The following is a 25,264-nucleotide window of genomic DNA, read 5'->3' on the forward strand; positions in this document are numbered from 1 at the left end:
TAGGGTTGTTTATTACATTATTTGCGATTGTACGTGATTCAATATTCAAAGGAGACGGTACTGTACAGTGAAAGGTCGAATAGACAAAAAAAGTGAAGAAGAAAATTGTTGGAGACGCCCGGACTCGAACCAGGGGTCTCGAGGTCCGAAGTCAAGTGCGTTACCGATATACCAAAACATTTCCCATAGCGATTAAATGTAAACGAGAAATGAAATTCTCAAATCCCACGTTGCAAGTGAAATATGAGCATGATCTCGGCATCTGATCGAAAAATAAAGGGCACACCTATGATAGCTTATTGTCTCAGCTACAACATACTCAAAGCTCAGCGTAAACAAAGATAAAACGACGGAGATATTGCTCGCGAAAGACGAAAATGTAGAATCCAGTTTTGAGAAAAAGTCATGTCCCATAGAGAATACACGCAAAATGTGAAAAATTGACATGCCTCCTTTAATCGCAAAAATACGCCATGATGCCTTTGTCAAAATGAAATATCGTGGTGACGACATTTGTAGAGAATATTCTAAGGTAGAACATATCAAATTTTGAAAGAAAATTGATCAACATTTGCAGAGATACAATCAATTTTCAAAAAATCTGCTGACGTCATAATATGAAAATTTAAATTTTGAGTTCGGAGGCCATTATGATGACGTCATGAGCTAATTGAGGGTCAAATGAAACATGAAATCATATCTCCGATTCATACTCTATCAAAATATGAAAAAAAAAATTGGGGTCACCTTGCATCCTAAAGCGCTACAATGGATTTTGTACAGGCATGTTTTTGCCCGTGTATGCTATGTATTACAAAAGCTCGCGCGCACGGTAATTATCTTAAACGGACGCTCATTCCGTTATTAATGGGCAGAAAAAGTTGAACAAGGTATCAAAATGCTTGAAAAAATGTGCCAAATATGATGACAGAAAAAATTTGTCGATTCTATGTTGGAAGATGCAATTACGCGCGAAAACGCACGCGCATGTGCGTGCGCGCGTTTTTTTGCAAAATGCTTAAAATGGCCTGAAACGTATGGAAAATTAATTTGGAACGAATTTGAGCATTTTAAAATTTTAATGCACGCGTACGTGCGCGTCGAGGTGCGCGCGCGGAATTTGATGAAATTTTTAGTTGACCGTTGACCTGAAGTTGATGTATACCAAATATAGTTGATTTTTGATGACTCGTTATCGAGATATGATAATGACCTGATTTTTACAAAATGGCGCCTGGATGACGTCACGATGACCTAATGACCTTGAAAAAGTTGATTTAACTTGAAATCATAGGGCTTGATGACTGACAGAAATTTGAAGGAAATTGACCACGACGATTTCGAGTGAACGTGCATGTGCATGTACAAAAAAGTGTACGGAAGAAATAAAAATAAATAAAGAAAGAAAATTCTAACGAAATCAATAGGTGATCTGTCATCGACAGACCACCTAATGAAAAAAAAATCATCCTGTTCACCCGCAGGACTCGAACCTGCGCCCCCAAGAACTCAAGTGAAGTGCGTTATCCATTGAGCCACGATATTCCCCATAGAGATTACACGTTCCCATAGAGATTACACGTAAGCAAATTTGAGAATTACAAATCCAATTTTGCAATCGAAAAACGGGCATGATCCTGGCATCTGATCGAAAAATGGAGGGCACACTTCCGAAAGCTTAGAATCTCAGCTACATCATACCAAAAGCTCAGGGATAACTAACAAGAAAAAATGGAGATATAGCTCACGAAATAGAGGAATGTAGAATCTAGTTTTGAGAAAAAGTCATGTCCCATAGAGATTACACGTAAAATGAGGAAAAATGACATGCCTCTTTTCATCGCAATTTTACACCGTAATGCAGTTTTCAAAATGAAAATTTATGCTAACTGACGAGAAAGAGTACATTCTAAACTACAATATATCGAAATCTGGGCGAAAAATGATCAATATTCATGGAGTTATGATCCAATTTGCATAAATTTGATGACGTCATTTTTGAAAAAATGAAATTTTCAGTTTAGGCGCAATTTTGATGACGTCATGATCAAATTGAGGGACAATGGTGACATGAAATCAAATCTACAACTCATACTCTATCGAGATATGAAAAAAAAAATTGGGGTCAGCGGACTATTTAAAGAGCTACAGTGAATTTTCAATAGACATGTTTTTGCCCATATATGGCCTGTAGTGAGAGCTCGCGCGCACACGTGCTGCAAAGTTTAACGGGTGATAATTTCGTTATTACTTGTCGTAGAAGGTTGATCAAGGTATCAAATTGTTCAGAATTATATTATCGGTGCATTGATATAACAAAATTTGGCGATTCTATGTTGGAAGATGCAATTACGCGCGAAAACGCGCGCGCATGTGCGTGCGCGCGTTTTTTTGCAAAATGCTTGAAATGGCCTAAAACGTATGGAAAATTAATTTGGAACGAATTTGAGCATTTTAAAATTTTGATGCGCGCGTACGTGCGCGTCGAGGTGCGCGCACGGAATTTGATGACATTTTTAGTTGACCGTTGACCTGAAGTTGATGTATACCAAATATAGTTGATTTTTGATGACTCGTTATCGAGATATGATAATGACCTGATTTTTACAAAATGGCGCCTGGATGACGTCACGATGACCTGATGACCTTGAAAAAGTTGATTTAACTTGAAATCATAGGGCTTGATGACTGACAGAAATTTGAAGGAAATTGACCATGTCGATTTCGAGTGAACGTGTGTACAAAAAAGTGTACGGAAGAAATAAAAATAAATAAAGAAATAAAGAATAAAGAATAAAGAAAGAAAATTCTGACGAAATCAAGAGGTGATCTGTCATAGACAGACCACCTAATAAAGAATAAATAAAGAATAATAAATAAAGAAAGAAAATTCTAGCGAAATCAAGAGGTGATCTGTCGTTGACAGACCACCTAATAAAGAATAAATAAATAAAGAAAGAAAATTCTAGCGAAATCAATAGGTGATCTGTCGTTGACAGACCACCTAATAAAGAAATAAAGAATAAATAAATAAAGAATAAAGAAAGAAAATTCTGGCGAAATCAAGAGGTGATCTGTCATAGACAGACCACCTAATAAAGAATAAATAAAGAAAGAAAATTCTAGCGAAATCAATAGGTGATCTGTCGTTGACAGACCACCTAATAAAGAAAGAAAATTCTGGCGAAATCAATAGGTGATCTGTCGTTGACAGACCACCTAATAAATCATTTCACGCTTCATTTCAATCGTTTGATCAGATACCCACTGTCTTCATGGTTACAAAAAGTAGGCCTACTCATAGAACATCAACTTTTCTGGTCGGAAAATGAAAATTTTAGTTAGATACCTATTCTAATATTCTGTATACAGTGTGTCCCACAAAAAACGAAACCGAGATTTAGTGATGATTTATTATAACTCGATCAAAAATACAATAGACAAATGACCTACCATTCAGCGGCGTAACAGGGCTCGGTGGCCAGGGGGTGGGGCAAGAGCCAAAAATTTCCCGGTCATTTAGCATACTAACCTCGTACTAGTGTGAGTGGGTCATATCATGGTATGAACAGGCGTAATGGTGTAATGAGGCGACGATTTTGAGAGGGCCAGATATTGCGTATCGGGCAGGATTTATCTTGAAAAAAAATTGTTGCGAGCGAGCAAAAATTTTGACATTTTTAATACAAAAATTCAATTTTGTGATAGATTTTTATATGATATCCAGAGAATATATTTCAATCTTCTCTCTTTCCATTCCTTTTTTGTGGTCTGTACGCCACTGGGAACAGGATTTTTTGCGGCAGTAGCGTGAAGAGTAAAAAAAAAGGGCGCAGTGTGGCACATGTGCTAAAAAGCTGCTTAATATAAATCCCGAGCGAGTGAACCGAGCGAGAAAAAAAATCACCTTTTCATGAGAATCTAAGTTTGAGATATTTTTTGCGACACTACACTTTTCCTTTGCTTTTCTTTCCTCCTCTTTTTTCTTGGTTGCAGAACTGTTGGGGGCCATGGCCCAACCCTTCTTGATATCAAAGCCATTTAAACCTCGCAGATTGCCGCTATTTTTTATCAAATCGCGGGTATATACAGGATATAGCTTTTAAACAACACATTTATTCAACCCAGTTGCGTAATGAACCAAATATTTTGAGGGGATAAAACATAAAAACATAGCGATGTGGGAAAAATTGTAAAAAGTCACTAGCGAGCAAAGCGAGCTGGAAAAAATTAATTGCCTATTGAAATTAGATTCTAATTATGTGATAGATTTTTCCATTATATTCAGCAAATAACACATATCATTGTTTCCATTCGTTTTATTACTGTGTCTACTATAATTTCTTTTATTTCCCCTTGGGTGTGGAACCAAGACCCCCACGCCTGTACACCAGTGATTGAACGAAAAGCTTAATGTATGAAGGGTCCCTACAGGGGGGGGGGGCGTTATAGAGCCATTTGAATGTAAGGCCTATAGATGAAGAGCCCCTACTGCGTTGGGTCTGGGGCAAAGCCCTGGTAGCTTTTTTGCATAAAATTTAGCAAGCTTATAGCACAATGTTGTATGCATGCAGTCCATCTTTCTTCCCGCTCTTTATTTTCAATCCTCGGCAGCCCTTCGTGTTAAGTGGTTTTTTGTCCTTCTTTGTTTTCCAATTTAGCTTTTGACTTATTCCATTCTACCTTCATTTCCCGCTATTGTTTGCCATTTTGTCATCTTTAAATTTATTTCCCATCATGCTATTGTTTTACATAGGCCTATTTCGGAATGATTTGTTCTTTCTCAAATGTTCTTCTTTCGTTCCTTTTCCCGCTTTCCTTCCTTTTCCATTAAAAAATATTTTTACTTCTTCGTTTTCTTCTCACTTTTCCCTTTTCTTTTCCCCTTCCCTTCCCCTTTCCCTTTCTTTCTCCCTCCCTTTTCTTTTTTCCCTTTTTTTTTTATTTTCCCGGTGTAATCCGCCAGGGGGGCAGCTTGCCCCCGCCTGTTACGCCACTGCTACCATTGTAAAGCTTAGAATATCTTCTTTCATCTGATATTACTTAGATTATTCCTCATTCACGCATGAGTGAGTAAAAACTATTTGAAGAAGGGATACCAAAAACTCATTTGGCGGGGGATATCTAAATTTCATAAAGAGAATCACATGCCTAAAAGGTTCAATATCTGCTCTTTTATTTGATGCCTTAATCACAGAAAATTGTCAAGAAGCCCGTCAAGAAGTAATAAAGTTATGTTCCCTCGAAACTATATGCTTTATTTCTATAATTTCATTAAAACGTGTTTTCACCGGTTTCCCCACAGAAGCTATCGCACGCGGTTAACAAAAGACTTAATGCATGGCTGATCGTCAACAAAACGGAGTGTCGAGTGAGTTTGAACGCTAGCCTGTAAAACCTCTTCATTTATGAAATTATTGAAATTCAAGCCTTATTTCAAATAACCAGAACTTTGTTATTTCTAGACCATTTTCTGTAATTAAGGTATCAAATTAAAGAGCAGATATTGAACTTTTTAAAAATGTGGTTTTCTTTTTGAAACCCAGATACAGCCCGTCAAGTGACGTTTTGGTATCCCCTCTTCAAATTGTTTTTGCCCACGCATGCGTGAATGAGAAATAGTCTAAGTAATTTCAGATAAAAGAGGGGGTTCTAAGCTTTACAATGGTAGGTCATTTGTATATTGTATTTGTGATTAAGTTATGATAAATCTCGGTTTCGTTTTTTGTGGGACGCACTGTATGGTTTTAACAAAGTGCTAAAAATTTACAGTTTGAAAGACGAAAAATCAATTTTGTAGCCCTTGCTCCGTGTTCGCATCAATGAGATACCTATTCTGTTCATGGTTACAAAGAGGTCTAAAAAATTCAGGTTCAAAAGTTGGAAAATCAAAACTTTTCTGCTCACGCTTCGTGCTCGCATCAGTTGTGTATTGGGATATCTATTCCTTTCATGGTTAAAAAAAAAATGCTTTAAAAATCCGATTGAATAGTCGAAAAATCATATTTTTTTTTCAGTTCGTGCTTCGCTCTCGCATCAATTGTTTAGTGAGATACCTATTCTGTTCATAGTTTTAAATTGTGCTAAAATTTACCAGTTAAAAAGTAGGAAAAATCTAAGATTTTAAGGTTGCGCTTCGCGCTCGCATAAAATGTTAAGTTACATACCTATCCTCTTAATGATTTCGAAAAGTAATTTTTCGTTTTCTTGTCGGAACATGAAAATATTAAACTAGCGCTTCGCCCTCACATCAATATTGTTTGTTTCGATACCTACTATGTTCATTTTTGCAAAAAGTGCTTAAAGACTATTATACTGCTCGCACTTCGCGCTCGCTAATATGATTGGTTACATGTATACCATTTTCATGAGTCAGTGGGAACCGTCATTACGAGGTCTCTTTCAGATCAGTGTATTGAAATGTTTAGCTCGCGCTTCGCGTTCGCATTAATTATTTATTTTCATACGCATCTTGCCCATGATAGAAAAAAAATAGGTCACGCTTCGAGTTCGCGTTATTTCTTAATGCCTTATCTTGATATCTTGTGTGTAAGAACAAACCTGAAATGTAGTTAAAACTTCAGTCTTTTGTGAGGAATACCCCTTAAAAATCAGCTTTTGGCGGCAAATCGTGGAAAATGGGAAAGAAAATATTTTTTGCCAACTCCCCCCCCCCTTTATTGGCTAAAGCTGGATCCGCCCCTGATAGATTTTTTTTAACTTCCACATTAGCATTGCATTTGCATTTTATTAGATAGGTATTCTGTTCATGATGAAAAAAATATTAATCTACTTCTTTGAATTTTTATTATTCATTTAGTGAGACACGTTTCCTCTTAACAATTTTCCTTCATGTTCAAAAGTGCTCAAAAGGTTCCCACTTCTGGTCAGTATAATAAAAGTTCTGCTTGCGCTTTGGGCTTGCACCAATCATTCATTGAGATACACACATTGTTCTTTATCTAAAACGTGCTTAAAATGTCAAATTTTCAGATGGGAATATGAAAAATATGCCAGCTCGAGCTTCGCTTGTATTTAGGGTTCCCAGCTTTTCAAGAAAAAAATTGCCTGATTTTTCCCTGATGAAAATTTAAAAATTCCCGGATAATTATTTAAACCCACTCCCAATTTCGCATGTTTTCTAAGTTGTTGCAGCGAATTACAATGTATTTTCAGTATAAAACAATAATGTAAATCTGATTAGTACTACCCTAACCAGTCATTCAATATATGTTGTTTTGATATGCAACAAAATATAACAGAGTGTGACCGACAACCGTGCTTTCGACTTTTGGGCCAGCTGATCAAAATTCCCTGATATTTCCCTCATTTGAGGTATTTTCCCCTGATTTAAGGTATTCGAAGAAATCAAATTCCCTGATTTTTCCCTGACTGGAAAAGAGTGAAATAATTTCCCCTGATTTCCCTGATGGGCTAGGAACCCTGTATTACTTGATTATTGAGATACATACAGCTATATCTTTATTATAAAACGTGCTTAAAGTTATCTCTATTATAAAACATGCTAAAAGTTTCTAAACTCCTCAAAAAAAGTTTCAGGGAAATCTGAATTTGATCGATGATTCCTCCTCGGTTTTAGTAAATATCAATGTGTAATTAATATCAATGAATAGAGCATTTAATTTTCTTTAAAATGACACCCTATATGACTATGGTTCACATGGAGGTGCAGTGCCTTGAAATGTGGGGCAATGTCAAAATTCATAAGTTGCGAAATGACACAATATTTTTTTCAGCGGTGATGAGTGAGTTTCTCAGCGGTTTCTTTTAATTGTTTTCATGCTACTTAACATCACCATTAACATGGAATCAAACGCACCTCTGCACAAGCAAACACATAACAAACCAACAAACATGCATGGGTATTTTAAACCACGACTCAAACCATGTTATCTCACAGAACCATCACTACCATCATGACCATGACTACAGAAGCATGGGGCTTGATTTTAATGGATTTTCATCTCTATTGAAACAGACAAAAGAATCATGTTCTGTATTGACCCTTCATGACTATTTCTGCTCGTTTTGCAGCTTTTCAATTCAGACCTCATCCAACACTTTTGAATCATGCTCTTTTCGTGATGGCATGATCATAACAAGCATGGTATCATTTTAAAGACAAAATAATAAATGATCCTTTGAATGATATCAAATATGCATTGTGCAAGATTGGGAGTTGGGAGAAATTAATGGCCAAACTCAGATTTCCAAACTTTTTTTGCTCGTTTTGCAGCTTTTCAATTCAGACCTCATCCAACACTTTTGAATCCTGCTCTTTCCGTGATGGCATTATCATAACAAGCATGGTATCATTTTAAAGAGAATTAAATAATATTTTGAATGATGTAAATATGCATTGTGTAAAATTGGGAGTTAGGAGAAGTTAATGGCAAAACACAGATTTCCAAACTTTTTGGGAGGGTTTTAGTTGTCAGATTAAAATATAAAAAAATGTTCAGCTCGTGCTTCGCGCTCGCATCAATATTCTTTATAATTATATACGGATCCTTTCCTAACAGTTTTTATGCGAACGAAAAGTGCGAGCTGAATTTTTTTATATTCTAACCTGACAACTGGAAATGCCATTTGTCATTTCATTATAAAAATGTGCAGCTCGCGCTCCGCGCTCGCATTATTTTTTTTTATTGAGTAGATATGCATCATGTTCATCATAACATTTACTTAAAGGTCAAGTCCACCCCAGAAAATTTTTGATTAGAATAAACAGAGAAAAATTAAACTAGCATAACGCTGAAAATTTTATCAAAATCGGATGGAAAATTAGAAAGTTATGGCATTATAAAGTTTCGCTCATATTTCACAAAACAGTGATATGCACAACTCAGTGATATGCAAATGAGAGAATTGATGATGTCACTCACTCACTATTTCTTTTGTTTTTTATTGTTTGAATTACACAATATTTCATTTTTTACGGATATGGCAATTATGACCATCTTGTTTGAACCACAAAATGTTAAAACAATCAAATCCCACATGTTAAGGGAGGAATGAAACTTTGCTCACATGACATTGAGAAAATTCAAATATTTCATATTTCATATAATCGAATACAAAAGAAATAGTGAGTGGGTGATGTCATCGGTCCCCTCATTTGCATACTGACCAGGGTGTGCATATAACTGTTTGGTGAAAGTTAGCAAAACTTTAAGATGTCATAACTCTCTTATTTCAGATCCGATTTTGATGAAATTTTCAGTGTTATTCTTGTTTGATTTTTCTCTTTCTATTCAAACCATCTTTTTGTTGGAGTGGACTAATTGTCCTTTAAGCTTTCAGGATAAAATACATAGGCCCGTATTCTGAAGTCAGGTTTAACTTAAACTCAGGTTTAAAGTTGTGGTTTAAGTATGGGAAGCCAAAAGTATCAATTTTTTTATTAAGTTGAACGTTTCTTATGTTTACTGTGCTCTTTCCTGATTCATCGATGGTGAAGACAGTCATCTATTTATACTTCCTAGACAATCATGAATGATTTGAGAGCCAAGTGAGCTGAAGTATGATATTTCTATATTGTTAGTGATTTATGTAACAATTGGCTTCCCATACTTAAACCACAACTTTAAACCTGAGTTTAAGTTAAACCCGGCTTCAGAATACGGGCCAATAAATATAAAGGTCTGGTCCCACTGGCCGACGGACACAAAACGTAATCATAGAGGACACGGCGGACGAGCGAAATTTCTGGGGTGGCTCCATCCGTTTTCATTCGCTCCAGAAATGGACAAAATTAACGAAAACTTTGCGAAAACATTACGGAAACGAACGGGCGTAGGTAGTATGTAGCGCGGGGGGGGGGGGCGGATGTTAAAAAGATGTTCATCCGAAACCTAGCTGATGAAAGTGGATGGAAGTGGATGACAGCTTCAAAGGGGTTACGGGGGGGGGGGTAAATACTCCATATACGAGATTCATAGCTTACATCCTTTCTATATCCGTTTTACTAACGATGTATAGACGTTGCATGTACCTTATCTCTCCTCCCTCTTTCCGTTTTTCAGCTTCAGTGGGATGTGGTTTGCGAGGATGCCCAGAGGATACAGCGGACGTTTATAACGGATGATAACAGACATGGAACGTTTGTTGCTTGCATATGTTGCGGATTTACATCGTACACGGCGGAAAGTTTATCCGTTCTAAAAGTTTTGTGCAGCTCAAAACTTTTTGCGCGGATGAAATCAAAGTTGACGGATGCTCGTTGAAGAGCGTACGAAGCACGTATGCAGTGAGTAAACAACGGATGCATAGCGTTTTTCCACCGGATGGCACTGGATTTTTTTTTCTTGTCGTTTTTACATCCTCTACGTCCGTAAGTGCAGTGGGACCGTTCCTTAAAAATTCGGATCGCGCTTCGCCTTTGCATTTTTATTTATGCCTCGTGAGATACCTCATTGTGTTTTTGAGAATACCACTTCGGTCTGTACCCACCAAAAGAATTATCTTGGTGCCCCCTACAAAAGTTCAAGCTACCCCCCCCCCCGTGCGCCCCTGCTGAAAAAATCCCAGCTACGCAACTGACGAGGAGATTGAGTCGATTGCCTTCGAGATTGCACTATTTCCAAGAGGTTACCAATAGTATTTTTGAAGGATATTCTAAAACGACCTGTAAAGAAATTACAGCTGATGAGAAGTTAAACGAAATTGAACCCCTAATTGCTAAAAGTTGAAAATCGCTAGTGTTTCGCGCTCGTATTTTTTTTTTAAAGTGATATCAAATTATATTGATGGATTTTGTTCTTCATGAACAGATCATAAAAAGTATTCTTCAATCGCCTTTTTCATGTGACTATGAAATAAGATCATTTAGCATGCATAACATTTAAGATTATGTTTGCATGGCGGGTCACCGTTCGTTAGTCCGAAAAAAAATAAGGTTCGTTAATCCGAAAATGAAATAAGGTTCGTTTGAAGTACTTACTCTATTCATATTCCATGAAGTTCTCAAAATATTCCTTTTCAGGTCTGATCGTTAAAACTTATCAGCTGGCGCTGCGTGCTCGCATTTTCATCAGTATGTATGAGCCTACTTTTGTATATGACTTCTAACAAACTACTTAAAATCCCTCTTAATGACAGTTTATCAAACAATTTCAACTCGTACTTCGCGCTCGAAGTAATTAGTTATTTATATATGCGTCTTGTTCATTATCACAAACATTGCTCAGAATTTTCAATATTTAGGGGAAAATTTCAATGAAAGCTTTGAGCAACCGATCGAGGAAAGGGTGAATGAAATCCCCCCCCTTATTGGTCAAAGCTCGATCTTCTTTAAAGGGGTAGTCCTAATAGTCACTTCTAAGCTTTATTTTTATAAATCAACATAGATATGTTGATTTACTAATCTCATAAGCCTTATTTAAATAGTGCGAGCGCGAGCTTTTAATTAATTTCATGTATTTTGTCCTAAATTTAAACATTCTGGGCAATGTTTGTGATCCCAAACGAGATGTGTATCCAACTAAACAATTACTGCGAGCGCAAATCGCGAGCCGAAATTTTTGATAAACTGTCATGAAATATAATAATACTAACGCAGTTCTTGTATAGCGCATATCACATTATGTCATAACGTCCCTATGCACTTCCCAGGGACTTGGATATTATTACCCATGAAATGGGGATTTTAAGTAGTTTGTTTTAAAATCAATATTGAGATATACATATCTCACCAATCATAACGAGAGCATGCAGCCCTAGCTGATACGCTTTGACAATCTGACCTGAATAGGGATATTTTTATAACTTTATGGAATACAGGAAAATAGGTACCTGACAAATCAAATTTTGCGAGCGAGCAGAAAATGTTAATATTCACACCATAAAACAAAAAAATTTACAGAGCACTTTTTAAAAATCAATTTTGTAAATCAAACAAAATAATGAAAGTTCGATTTCCGAGCTGAAATATGTTTTATAGGATTAACGAACATCGAGGTATGTGCAATTTACGTGTTTCGGAATTACGAACCTTCGGAATAACGAACCTTCGGAATAACGAATCTCCGGAATCACGAAGTATAACCAAAAAAATAAAAAAAATTAAAGTCTTCTTTTTTTTGACGTGCCTCGCGTGAAAAAAAGTTTGTGCGGGCGCCGACAGTTAAAAAAAAAAAAAAACTTTTTAAAACACCCCCTTCCTATCCGAAACATGTATTGATGCCCCATTATGTCCACAATATTACGTACATGCACACATTATCCCACCCCAAGTAAAATGTAAATAAATAATTTATTCAAAATGTCAATATCATTTGTTCAGGAGTGTACACTAGTCGGCTATAAATCAGACTTGACTAAGTGAATTGCCAAAATAATAATAATAATAATGATAAAAGCAGAAACCGAAAAAAACATAGCTACAACTCCATAGGCGGATCCAGCTTTTGGCGAAAGGGGGGCCTACTGCCGAGCGGCGCACATATTTTTGCACTTCACCAGCGCCATAAAAGAAAATGTTGAAAAAGGGGTAAAGTCTGACCCTGTCAAATGCTCTTTTCAAAATGTAGGATTTCCAGTCATGCCATTTTGCATGACCACACGCAGATAATATTTCTGGGGGGGGGGGGGGCAAGACTCGAACATATTTTTGAAAAAAAAATTAAAACGATAGAGTAAACGGACTGAGTTGCTCAATGGGGCGATTATATGTTTTACAAGTGTAATAAAAGTATTTGGTGCACATCTCACATTTTTCATAGTTTTCATGAAATGTTAAGGAAAAAAATGTGTTTTCACAACAGCTGATCGGGAATTTGCTCCCTTCCCCCTTGCTGCGTACGACCATTCCCTGAAGTCCACTTAAACATATCTCATTATAACAGAAAATATACATCAATTTAAACATATAATTTTTCTAAAACATATATAGAGAGAGATTGAAATTTTATTAAAGAAAGAAACACGCAAAAAGTAACACAAATTATGCATGTTATGTGGGATTTCAAAATCTCGTGTACTAACCCTTTTACTGCGATGAGGCCAATACTTTTGAGATACAAGTTTTTTTTTACTATATGTATACAATGATACTACATCATGAATCATTTGGGATACATCACCAATCCAGGTTTATATATTACCATTCAATTTTCATGTACATGATGTATAGGCCTATATACAGAATTTGGTATTTATATATATTATGTTGTGATGCTTTTCATTAAATCTAATGCAATTTGTAATGATGAGTAATTTTTATCTAATTACTTTTATGAAACTGGATATAATGCTTATGACCTGAATTCAGAAAGAGATCCTTCAAGACAGAGATTTGGAAATAGTTCTCCAGTTTTACAGGTATCGTTATCTTTGTTTTTAACTTCCTCCTGAGTGATCAGATGAATAATATTTAACTTAATGGAAGATGAAAATAAATCAAATTTTGTGGCGTAAACATTTAAACGTTAAAACAAAGTTATTGACAAACTGTATTTATACATTGAAAATTATATTCAGTGGTTTAAGGTCTAACGAATATACGTCTGGTCGCGTAATTATACACTCCCGGTATTTGCAACCGTCTGACCTTTTTTTATTAAAGCATTGGAAAATAAGATCAAAATTAAAGGATTTGCTCTACACTTTTGTATGATTCTGGGATTTTTTAAATAACAAATTAAAGATTTCTCATGACATCTGTGACAGGGACCCGGGAACAATGTTTTCAGTGGGGTGCTGAAATCTCTCCTCAAAGCCAGGTGGGGGGGGGGGGGACGGACACAATTGAGTTTTCCATTGTTCTTTTATACACACACACACCTCTAAGGGCACTACACACATAAAGTGATAATCTTGAAGAAGGCAGATCTTTAATCCTGAGGGCCTGCCCCCCCCCCCCGCACATAACACATAAGTCAAATGAGGTCGTTTAAAGATATTTTTGTTGTGGGGTCCATGATTTCTACCCCACAAAGAAAACGTATACCCCACAGGCTATTGCTAAAACTTAAGCAATTCCCCACAAGAGTGCTGGTGCAAGAGCTATCACACACACACACACACACACACATATATATTTATAAATATACATATACATGACAGTCACTTCTTATATAGCTTTATTCTTATAAAAGAACATAGATATAATTAGATAATTCGAGCGCGAAGCGCGAGCTAATTTTGTTTGAAATTTCATGAACTTTGTCCTGAAAATGGAACATTTTGAACAATGTTTGTGGTCCTGAACAAGATGTAACAAATGATATTTTTTATATACGCTCTGGCCTGATCGAAAGGGATGTGTTATAAGGACTGTTTGCAGTTACCCATGAAGACGATACATATATCAATCAAAATTTAATAATGCGAGCGCGAAGTGCGAGCTGAAAATGTTTTCATTCCGACCTAAATAATGGACATTCTAAGCACTTTTTGTAATCATGAACAGGATAGGTATATAACTATATTTATGCGAGCGCGAAGCGCGAGCGGAAACCAAATTGAGATTTAAGACAAAAAAAACCCGAGACATTCTAAGTACTTTTCTAATCATAAAGACGATAGGTATATAACTATACAATTGATGCGAGCGGAATGAAAAATTATATTTCAGACCTAAAAACGGGACATCTTAAGCACTTTTCTATAAAGCATGAACAGGATAGGTATATAACTATACAATATTAATGCGAGCGCAAAGCGCGAGCGGAAAAAAAATTGAGATTTCAGACCTAAAAAAACGGGACATTCTATTCATGTTTTGTAAATCAAGAAAATGATGGGTAATTGGATATCTTCTTACATTAATAATGTGAGCGCGAAGCGTGAGCAGAAATTTTTTTATATTCTGATCTGAAACTCCACACTGAATGTAATATGGTTTGAACAGATAAAGAAATATCAGACGAACACAAGAATATAAATTTGATCAAAATCAGACAAGGAATATCAAAGTTATTGCATTTTAAAGATTAGCATTATTCCGGTGAAACAGTTTTAGGCATGTCTTCATTAATATTCAATGAGCAAACTGATTATGTCATATCCCCACTTGTTCTTTTGTATTTTATTATTATAAAATCAGGTTTATTCAATATTTTCCCTTCAAGAACCAAAACAGTTGAATTGACAACTGATTTAGTCCATTAGATATTCTTTGCTGCAACTTATTTTATTTTAAGGGAGATATATCATTCACACTGGTATGAAAAAAATTAAACAATTTTGATTCCATGTAAAACATAAGAAAAAGGGTAGTGGGGATGTGACATCATCAACCCACCTATCAAATAATCATGAAGACATGCATTTCACCATTTTCACAAAATATTGCTAAACTTTAGAATTAAATAACTTACCTATTTGTTATCAGATTTTGAAAAAAATTTGTTTATTTTGATAAAATGTAGGCCCTATTTGATATAAATATTTTCAGCCCGGAGTACCCCCCCCCCCCCAAAAAAAAAAAAAAAAAGCTGCGTATCTGAATAAACATGCGTGCGCGTGTTAAGAGTTAGACCTAGTATCTGGGCATTCTAAATACATTTTTCTTATTATAAAAATCAATAATGCGAGCGCGAAGCGCGAGCAGCAAATATTTGATATTCCGATCTGAAAAGGGGTGAATTTAAACACTATTTCAAGTACTCTATCGGAAAATTCTGAAGGGGGGAGGTTTCTACAAAACGTCGTTCATTTTCATTACATTTCTGTCATACCTACCAGATTTCCAGGAGGTGCTGCCTATGGAAAATAACACACACAGCACCCCCAAATTTTGGGGGTGCTTCACACCCAGCACCCCCGCTTCCCAGGGCCATGGGGCATGGCGAAAATTAAGATTGTGAAATTTGATTTCTATTGTCTAACTTGTAATTTTATACAAAACACTGGTGGTCGGGCGCGCGCACACTTGATTCGACATAAAACCTGCAAGTTTCAAGTCAACCACACCCATGTCCCTCGATCCCTGATATCGAGTAGTGTGTATGGTTATCACGTATCACGCGCGAGCGGCGCGACCACGCGTCTGTATCAGGGTGCCAGAGGTTGATTGAGTCACGTTATTTATTGGAATATGTGAAAGGCAGAAGTAAATGATTTGCGATTGTCGGATATGATAATTATGTTCATTATAACGTATTTAAAAAATACGAGGGAACCTGATTTCGTGGGGGTGCTGCCTATGATAAATAATACACGCAGCACTCCCAGGAAAATGTATGGGGGTGCTTCAGCACCCCCGCTTCCCAGGTCCATGATCTGTGGCCAACTGCCCCGCCTGCGAAATTATTTTTCCCACCGAGTTCTGGACCAACATATGAATATTCATGACTTGCGTCTTCGGATTAAGAGTACGCATGCGCGTGGACTTCGCCTCGACGCGACCAGTGCCGGTCGTACGTACGTACGTAAGCATTCACGTTGCTCAGAATGAATTAGCATCGTCAAATTACCGGTACCCTTACATAGGCCTTATAGGCTTAGATCTATATATATATATATCCAATTTATCAAACTAGCTGCCATTAATGGCAAGACATGTGCTAGGCTAGGGCTCGCTTAGGCTAGCGCAGTAGTTTGAAATGCCTTGGCCTTGAGGTTTTCAGGCCTTCATTGGCCTTGGGTTTCCATGCCTTGGCCTTGGCCTTTGGTATTGAAGCCTTGGCCTTGGCCTTGGAGGTTTGAGCCTTGACTACAACACTGAATAGCCGAGTAATGCCATGGTTAACTTCGAACTGGTTAATACCGAACTTTACGTTTAATAAGGTTTACGTTTAATAAACTTTACGTTTAACAGATGTTAGCTTATTTGCCATGGTTTGTCTAGTCCGTATACAAAACCAGTCCTAGATCTAAAATTATTTTTTATCTTAGTTCGAGTCTAGTCTCTAGATCTAGACTCTGATCTACGCTGTATCAGCATGGAACCACTAGTGTACCAAACGGGGGGGGGGGGGGGGGGGGAGGCAGACTGCCCCTCTGACGAGTTACAACTGATTCAGGAGACGTGCCCCCCCCCCCCTTTGAGAAGCCAAATGAATAATTTGTAATGTAAAAATGCAATGAAAAAGACGTATGCCCCCTCTTTTGAACGTGAAGATTTTTTTTTTTTTTTTTTGGGGGGGGGCTTGTCACATTTTTTCACGGACGAAATATCCTCCAAAAATGTGCCCCCCTTTTGGAAAATCCTAGGTACGCCAGTGCAGCAGTGGCGTAGCTACGGGGGGGGGAGGCACGTGCCCCCCCCCCCCCCGAAAAAAAATTGGCAGAGCAAAAAAAAAAAAAGGGGGGGAGAAAGAAGAAAAGAAAAAGGAAATGGAGAATAAAGACAGAAGAAAAAAAAAGAAAAGGAAAATAAGGGGAGGAAGGCGAGGGAATGAAATAATGTGAGGGGAAGACTTGAAAAAAGAATCTTTCATGTTACTATATAAAAAATTTTGCTTGCACTTCGCGCCAGAATTGCCTGTTCGATGAGATTCATATCTTGCTCAATAGGCTGATATGGAGCAAGTTTTGAAGTCAATATACAAAACATATTTTAGCTCGCACTTCGTTCGAGCTTTCATATTTTTTTTCTTCATTTAATTACAAATTTAAGTGCTCTGTTAAATGTCCGTTTTATGGTCTACATATCAGCATTTTAAGCTCACGCTGCGTGGTCATATTGTTTGATTTGCCAAGTTCATAATGTCTACGTGTATTCCATAATGTTCCATTAGACAAATGTATTCAGAATGCCCAGATTCTAGGTCTAAATCTAAAACATGCGCGATAGCCTGCATGTTCTTTATTTAAAATGTACTTAAATTATCCAGTTTCACATCAGAATATCAATAATTGTCTGCTCACGCTTCACGATCGCATTATTAATGATACCCAATTAACTATATCCTATTTATGATTACAAAAATGAATAGAGTGTCCTGCTTTTAGGTCTAAAATCTCAATTTTCTTTCTATCGCGCTTCGCGCTCGCACCAATGGTTTAGTTTCATACCTATCCCATTTATTAATACAAAATTTGTTAGGTCAGAATGTCAAAAATTGCTCGCGCTTCGCGCTCGCATTACTTGAAATATACCGTCTTCGTGGGTAACTGAAAGTAGTCCTTAACAGGTCCCTTTTCGATAATGCTAGAACAGTTAATACAAATTTCTGTTCGTACTTGGCGTTTGCAGTAACCATCTAATTACATACGAATCTTGTTCACGACCACACATACCATTGCCCATAATATTTATTTTTTTAAAAATCGCTTGCGCTTCGCGCTCACACTTTTTATAAGGCTTACGAGATTATTTCATGTTTATGTTGTTTTATAAGAATAAAACTAAGAAATGACTGCTCGGGGAAAATAAAGGTGAAGATAATTTCGGGCCCCGTCCCCTATTTGCGAAAGTCCGATCCGCCCTTGTGACACATACACACACACCGGAAAAAATGGCCGGTGCCCCCCTCCTGAAAATGCAAGGACTCCCCAGTGCCCCCCCCCCCAGGAAAAAAATCCTAGCTACGCCACTGCAGATTATTAATTTGGCTTCTCAAAGGGGGGGGGGGGCACGTCCCCTGGATAAGTTGTAAATCGTCAGGGGGGTAGTCTGCCCCCCCCCCCCTTGGTACACTAGTTGTTCCATGTTGATACAGCGTAGATCAGAGTCTAGATCTAGAGACTAGACTAGAACTAAGATATCTTTTTTTAGATCTAGGACTGGTTCTGTATACGGACAAGACATATTAAACCATGGTAAATAAAATCAAACGTAAAGTTCGGAATTTACCGGTTCGAAATTAACCATGGCATTAGTCGGCTATTACTATTAGTATTAGGCATTAGACAGGTCCAGATTTGAGGTAAAGTTAATACGCTAGCCTAAGCTAGCCCTAGCCTAGCACATGTCTTGCCATTAATGGCAGCTAGTTTGATAAGTGTTTAAGAAATGGATATATATATATATATATATATATATATATATATACATATAGATCTAAGCCAATAAGGCCTATGTAACTATGTAAGGGTACCGGTAATTTGACGATGCTAATTCATTCTGAGCAATTAACGTGAATGCTTACGACCGGCACTGGTCGCGTCGAGGCGAAATCCACGCGCATGCGTACTCTTAATCCGAAGACGCAAGTCATGAATATTCATATGTTGGTCCAGAACTCGGTGGGAAAAATAATTTCGCGCCCCGCCCCAGTCCACTCTGTCAGGACATGCGATAAGCTTTGTTATTCCTTATGACCATTCAACAATAAATAACCAGGTGCCGCTGATCATTCTTGACCGACGCCGATCTAGATTTGGTTGGCAATAGGCCCTTCTTCAGTATTCTACCGGCGCACAGTGGGCCAGAATGAGTTAAAAGTGCGCCAAAATTATATTCCGTGTTAGATTTTTAAATTAACATGTTGATTATGGGTAATTTTGGGCGTAGAATTGACTGAACATAATCTAAAGCCGATAAGACGTCACCTTGATACCAATTTTTGATTGGCTACTTAAAACCTATCTGTGAAAAGACAAATTACGCTAAACAATGTGTAGTATATAAATTTTGTGTTATGTGCTACTTTAAGATTGACCAGAGTGAATGTTGGTTTATGCTTCTCACATGCCTAAAAAGTGTGTATGAGATGCCGAAAATAATTTTATGGCATCAAAATGATCATTAATTAGATTTAAAAAAAACTTTAAAATCTGAAAAATATTAACCGTGCTTTATCAAGCTGTGTTGACTTGTGTAAAACGCAGAGTATATAACACCACGAATGTATCACTATGAGGAGGGTTTTTGGCTTAAATTATTCTACAAGTAAGTTTTAACTCTGGAAGAGTTGTGGGTATAGCCCTTATTTGCGTTAGCAACCTTTATTTTGTATACAAAATGCCCGGAATTCATATCATTTTCATGGAATGGAAGGGGAATCGTCCTCGCCGTGCAAAAGCGAACGGCAATGTACACCCATACGGTGCGCTGCGATGACTGCGCGGTATAAAAATGACCATTTTTTAACAGGTTTTTTGGGGTGTTGTGTCAAGTAAAATCGGCTCTAACATGACAACGGGCAAAAACGGGCAGCTAAATCTGGTATCGACTTAAAGCTTATAGACATCGGGAAAAATGATGCTTATAGAATTTAGACGGAAATCCACGGAAATCTAAACGTTTCTAATGTAAATTTAAAAAAACATGGATTTTTAGCCTATTTCGAGGAATAATCATCCTATAAACCTCCTGAAAGGTGTCTTTTATCTACCTTGAACCCTTTCACACGAAAAAAAGAATATGTCAGGATTATGTGGGAGCCATTTCAGATTCCTACATGAAAAACCTCCTGTGAAATGGCCTGTTTTTCAACTAGGTTATCATATACGCGAAATTTCGCAAAATGTCACATTTAACGATTTGAGGTAGGAAATTAACAACCTTTATGCAAATTCCGGAATGAAATATTTTGCTGAAGTATTCTTCAAAGTGTTATCTTTCAGCTGGGCATAACAAAAATTAAAAATCTGAAATTGCCCAAAATGACTTTTGGCGCACTTTTGTTTCGCCTCGGCCCACTGTGCGGCGCCTATTTATTGGAACCAGGGGACGCTGATTATTCTTGACCGGCGCCGATTTAAATTTAGGTGGCGCTGGTTATTCTTTATCGGCGCCGGTTAAGACAAAGGCAGCACCGATTTGTCTTGACCGGCGCCGATTTAGAACCTGGGGGCGCTGATTAATCTTGACTGGCGCCGATTTATAACCAGATGGCGCTGATCGTTCTTTACTGGCGCCGATTTGGATTTAGGCGGAGCTGATTATTCTTGATCAGCGGTGCTGATTTTCTTGTCCGTTGCCGATTTAGATTTAGGTGGAGCTGATTTTTTTTTCTCCCAAACTCACCCAAAATCACTTTCCATCCTACAAGGGCTCGTCTCCCAATGTAGGTAGGATTTAAAGGCGTCTTGTCTCCGGGAAAGATCGAGACTTCACTGACGTTGATGTTCACATCAACGGGACAGACGTATCCCCATAATCCGGTACGGGTGTAGGATTGGAGCTGTGATTTTCCTCATTTCTTTCTCTGTCATCTCCATCCTAGGTTTTACTTGCATACTAGTAGGTCTATATAACATATTTTCAGTAAAAGCCCTGATTTTAAATTGAGAGACACACCTACTCGACTTTAAATCCTAGTAGATATATCCTATATAAAAAAAACATAGAAAAGAAAAAGAAAAAAGAAAGGAAAAAGAAATAAATATTTGAATTTTACTTTATTCATTTACTTTTTTTTTCAAAGAAAAAAAACGTTAATAATATAATATTTATGATGGCGAAAATAGTCAAAGTTGACTGGTTGCCAAATAAAAATAAGAACCCCCCCCCCCCACCCCCCCCCCCCGATTATTCTTGATCTGCCCCGATTTAGATATAGGTGGCGCTGATTAGGCCTATCCTTGATCGGCGCCGGTTAAGAACTCAGGCAGCGCCGATATTTCTTTACCGGCGTCGATTTATAACCAGATGGCGCCGATTATTCTTGTCCGGTACCGATTTAGATTTAGGTGGCGCTGATTATTCTTGATTGCCCCCAGTTATATGCAGGCAGCGCACTGCTGATTATTTTTAACCGGCGAAGTTGTTGGGAAAAGGGTATAGTTAAAAGAAAAGATAAGGAAGATGATAATGATTGTGCTTTGCTAGGGGATAGTCTTTCCTTTACTGTTGCTAATATTATATCAGTGTATAATTTTTATAAGCGACGCCTTTTCTTTCCTTTATTTTTATTTTTTAAGCGGCGCCTTTTCTTTCTTTTACTTTTATTTTATTTTTTTGAGCGGCTGCTCAAATATTGTCCCCTGTGCCCCCCTGGATCCGCCACTGAACTCCGCCTGCAAATAAAAAATCAGTAGAAGTAAGGCACAGACAGAAATACCAGTAGGTTCATGAAAATGCTAGCTTAATCGACACTAACTTGTGCTGTGCTCGAGCGACTGTATTTTTATAATCAAATATTTAATGAAAATACAACAAACAATATAAATAAATCAAGAGAATTACGACTAAGAGTATGGCCTATATAGGCCTACAGTGCGTCCCAAAAAACTATACACTTTTGAAATGGCTAGCTACCAAATAAAAAAATATGTCACTTTGGGGGGAAAGACTTATGTAATAATATATAAATAAATATGGAAAGCCAAAAAAGTCAACTTTTAAATGACACAAATGCTTGAGCAAGCACTGCCCACCAAAACAAAGGGTATGAAAATTAGGCTGGGCTGGAATTAGGCTTTCAATTTCTGTCAGTTTTTGAAAGGCAAATCCTTTGGAAATTGCATAGTTAAGGGTGTTGTGATAACTTAATGATCAACCGTGACCAGTTTTGGTTGTTTAAGCAAATTTTATAAATTATCAAATTGAACTTTAATGCATGAGTGAACACAAATTACACTTTTTTGGTCAGCATTTCAACTTTATCATGTGGATCTCAGCAATGTGTTCATGGGAGTCGGGAGAATATGGGTTGAGATAGGAAAGTGGGAGAAGTAGGATGATGGAATAAGGGTCAACAGAACATTTAGCCCCCCCTTCCTCTCTCCCACCCTCCCCTCCTGTTGAGAGCACTAGCGTACCTACGGGGGGGGGGGGGGCAGGGGGGCACTCTGCCCCCCCTGACGAGCCACAACCCATACAAAAGACATATACATGTACCTGCCCCCCTGAGCTTAAAGACCTTTATTGCCCCCCTGACGAGCTTGAAGACCTTTATTGCCCCCCCCCCCCCTGATGAGCTTGAAGACCTTTTTTATTATTATTATAATTTTTTTTATTTTTTTATTTTTATTTTTGCTTGCAACAAGATGAATATGCTACACTCAAATTACCATTCCTGTTCATTCATGCATTTAATTTCAATTTAGTAAATCATGAAATTTGCCTAAGAAACTAAAGCTTATCGCACTCATTAATTAAGCATAACACCCTTAGCTTTTTAAGTTCCAAAGGACTAACCTCTCAAAAACTGCAAGGAAAATTCCTGCCAAGCCTAGCCACCAAGCTTAGTCTCTCAGGAGGAGAGAAGTGGGAAGGGGGGGGGGAGAGGGAGGGGTTGCTAAATGTTCTGTTGACCTTTATCCCATCAGTGTACTTCACCTACTTAAAGGTCAAGTCCACCCCAGGAAAATGCTGACTTGAATAAATAGAGAAAATCAAACTATCATATATACAGTGCGTCCCAGAAAAAACGAAACCGAGATTTAGCGATGATTTATCATAACTTAATCACAAATAAAATAGACAAATGACCTACCAATGTAAAGCTTAGAATCTCTTCTTTCATCTGATATTAATTAGATTATTTCTCTTCACGCATGAGTGAGCAAAAACAATTTGAAGAGGGGATACCAAAAGTCATTTGGCGGGTTGTATCTAGCTTTCAAAAGGAAAACCACATTTTTAAAAAGTTAAATATCTGCTTTTTAATCTTAATACCTCAATTACAGAAAATGGTCATGAAATAACAAAGTTCTGGATGTATCGGATGTAAAATAAGAAAGTTATGACATTTTAAACTGGTTTAGCTTATTTTTCACAAGACAGTGATATGCTTGAAATAATACACCTATTTTATAATTTGAATTAATCAATATTTCATTTTTTCAGATTTGACAAAAAGGACCAACTTGACTGAACCATATAGTATTAAACAATGCTATAATTCCACATGGTTAGGGAGGAATTAGTCGTTGTATCATTTGACAATGAGGAAAAAATTAGAATATTTCATATTTCATATAATAAAATACAAAAGAAATAGTGAGTGGATGACATCATAGTCTCCTCATTTGCATACGAGGCAGGATGTGCATTTAACTGTTTTGTGAAATTAAGCGAAACTTTAAAATGTCATAACTTTCTTATTTTACATCCGATTTTGATGAAATTTTCAGTGTTATGCTTGTTGGATTTTTCTCTTTTTATTCAAATCAACTTTTTGTTGGGGTGTTGTCCTTTAAGGCCCATATTACCCCCTATTCTCCTGACTCTCATTATTAAACACAATGCTGAGATCATTCTCTTCATCTATATCTCGACTTTTAGAAAATATATGTCAGTAATTTGAAATGACATTTTAGACTGTGGTTTCAGCCCCCGGTTTCCAATATGGTGCGTAAATAGAAATCATGCACTTTGGGCCTGTTTTTCACCATAGCTGGGGTGTGTGAACGATATGCCTACTTTATTGATGTTACCTGCATTTTGCATAATATCAAATCTTAAAAAAAAAACATTTTCATTTTCATTATGTCTTTGCTAGATAAATAATTGATTTCAGCAATGATTGATTGCCCACTAGGCAGTCTAGGCTACGTTTTCAGCCTAATTTTCAACAACGGACCTATACCATGTTTGACTGAATTAGTCGAGTCGGAAATGGGGGTTCCACGGTGCATCATCATAATATATTTTTTAACCATTTGTTTGTCTTGACTGAAGTGTCTAGTTAATGAATGTTGATGTCATATTACCTTTGCCAAATCGTGTCCCTTGGGGTTCAAAACTTGACAATTTCAGTTGGCGGCCCTCTTGGATTTTTCAGATGAAAATAAATTATGTTCACATTTTATGCACAGAGTCTGACAATGGGACAATCTTAAATGATAAACACATTTCACCGTGATTTGGACCGTCCGGTTAATATATTTTGAAGAAAAAAAAGACGAAAATTCATCCCATAATAAAATGTTTTTGGTCCAACAATGCGTGTGTGTGTGTGTATTTGATTGTGATTATTTACGTCTGGGACCGACCTTTAACGTCACCATCCGAAAGACGTGACCAGGGATCGAACCTCGAATCTCTGCATCAATTTGTAACTTCCCCACATAGCTTGGATTACAGGCGCACGCCACAACGCCCAGTCTGCTCTCCCGATACATCACGAACGTAGAGGGTGTCTGCCATCAAATCGAAATATATAAATGGCGAAAACTGGATCAAGAATTCAAGAGAGAGGAACGAACAACAACAACAAGGAAGACTGCCTCTGATCTGACCGAGTACGAAATGAAGAAACAAAAGGAAGTAAGAATATTTTAACATTGTTTGATGCTGATTTATCAGGATATATAGGAAGTGCATGTTTCGTTTTGAAATTAAATTCAATTTGAATAAGCTAATCCAGCAAAACGTCCCTGGGCTGGACTCGGGCTGCAGCTGGAGCGCGAGCGCTGCGCAAATACACGGCCACGGGGAGACTAAGGAACTATCGGAGAACGT

The 25,264-nt window shown here is 37.3% G+C and overlaps 1 protein-coding gene across 4 annotated transcripts in view; it reads left to right on the forward strand.

Annotated features, from left to right (window-relative positions):
* The first annotated feature begins 24,805 nt into the window (after positions 1 to 24,805).
* Positions 24,806 to 25,264, forward strand: part of LOC129271066 (terminal uridylyltransferase 7-like) — a 44,990-nt gene continuing 44,531 nt past the window's right edge. For 2 of the 4 annotated variants that reach the window (XM_064106199.1, XM_064106201.1), the window contains exon 1: positions 24,806 to 25,069. The gene's annotated coding sequence lies outside the window, so the exon portion shown is untranslated. The remainder of the gene's footprint in view (positions 25,070 to 25,264) is intronic. The other 2 variants (XM_064106200.1, XM_064106202.1) reach the window with 1 other exon arrangement.

The sequence above is a fragment of the Lytechinus pictus genome, chromosome 11 (genome assembly GCF_037042905.1).
Source record: "Lytechinus pictus isolate F3 Inbred chromosome 11, Lp3.0, whole genome shotgun sequence".
Lineage (NCBI taxonomy): Eukaryota > Metazoa > Echinodermata > Echinoidea > Temnopleuroida > Toxopneustidae > Lytechinus > Lytechinus pictus.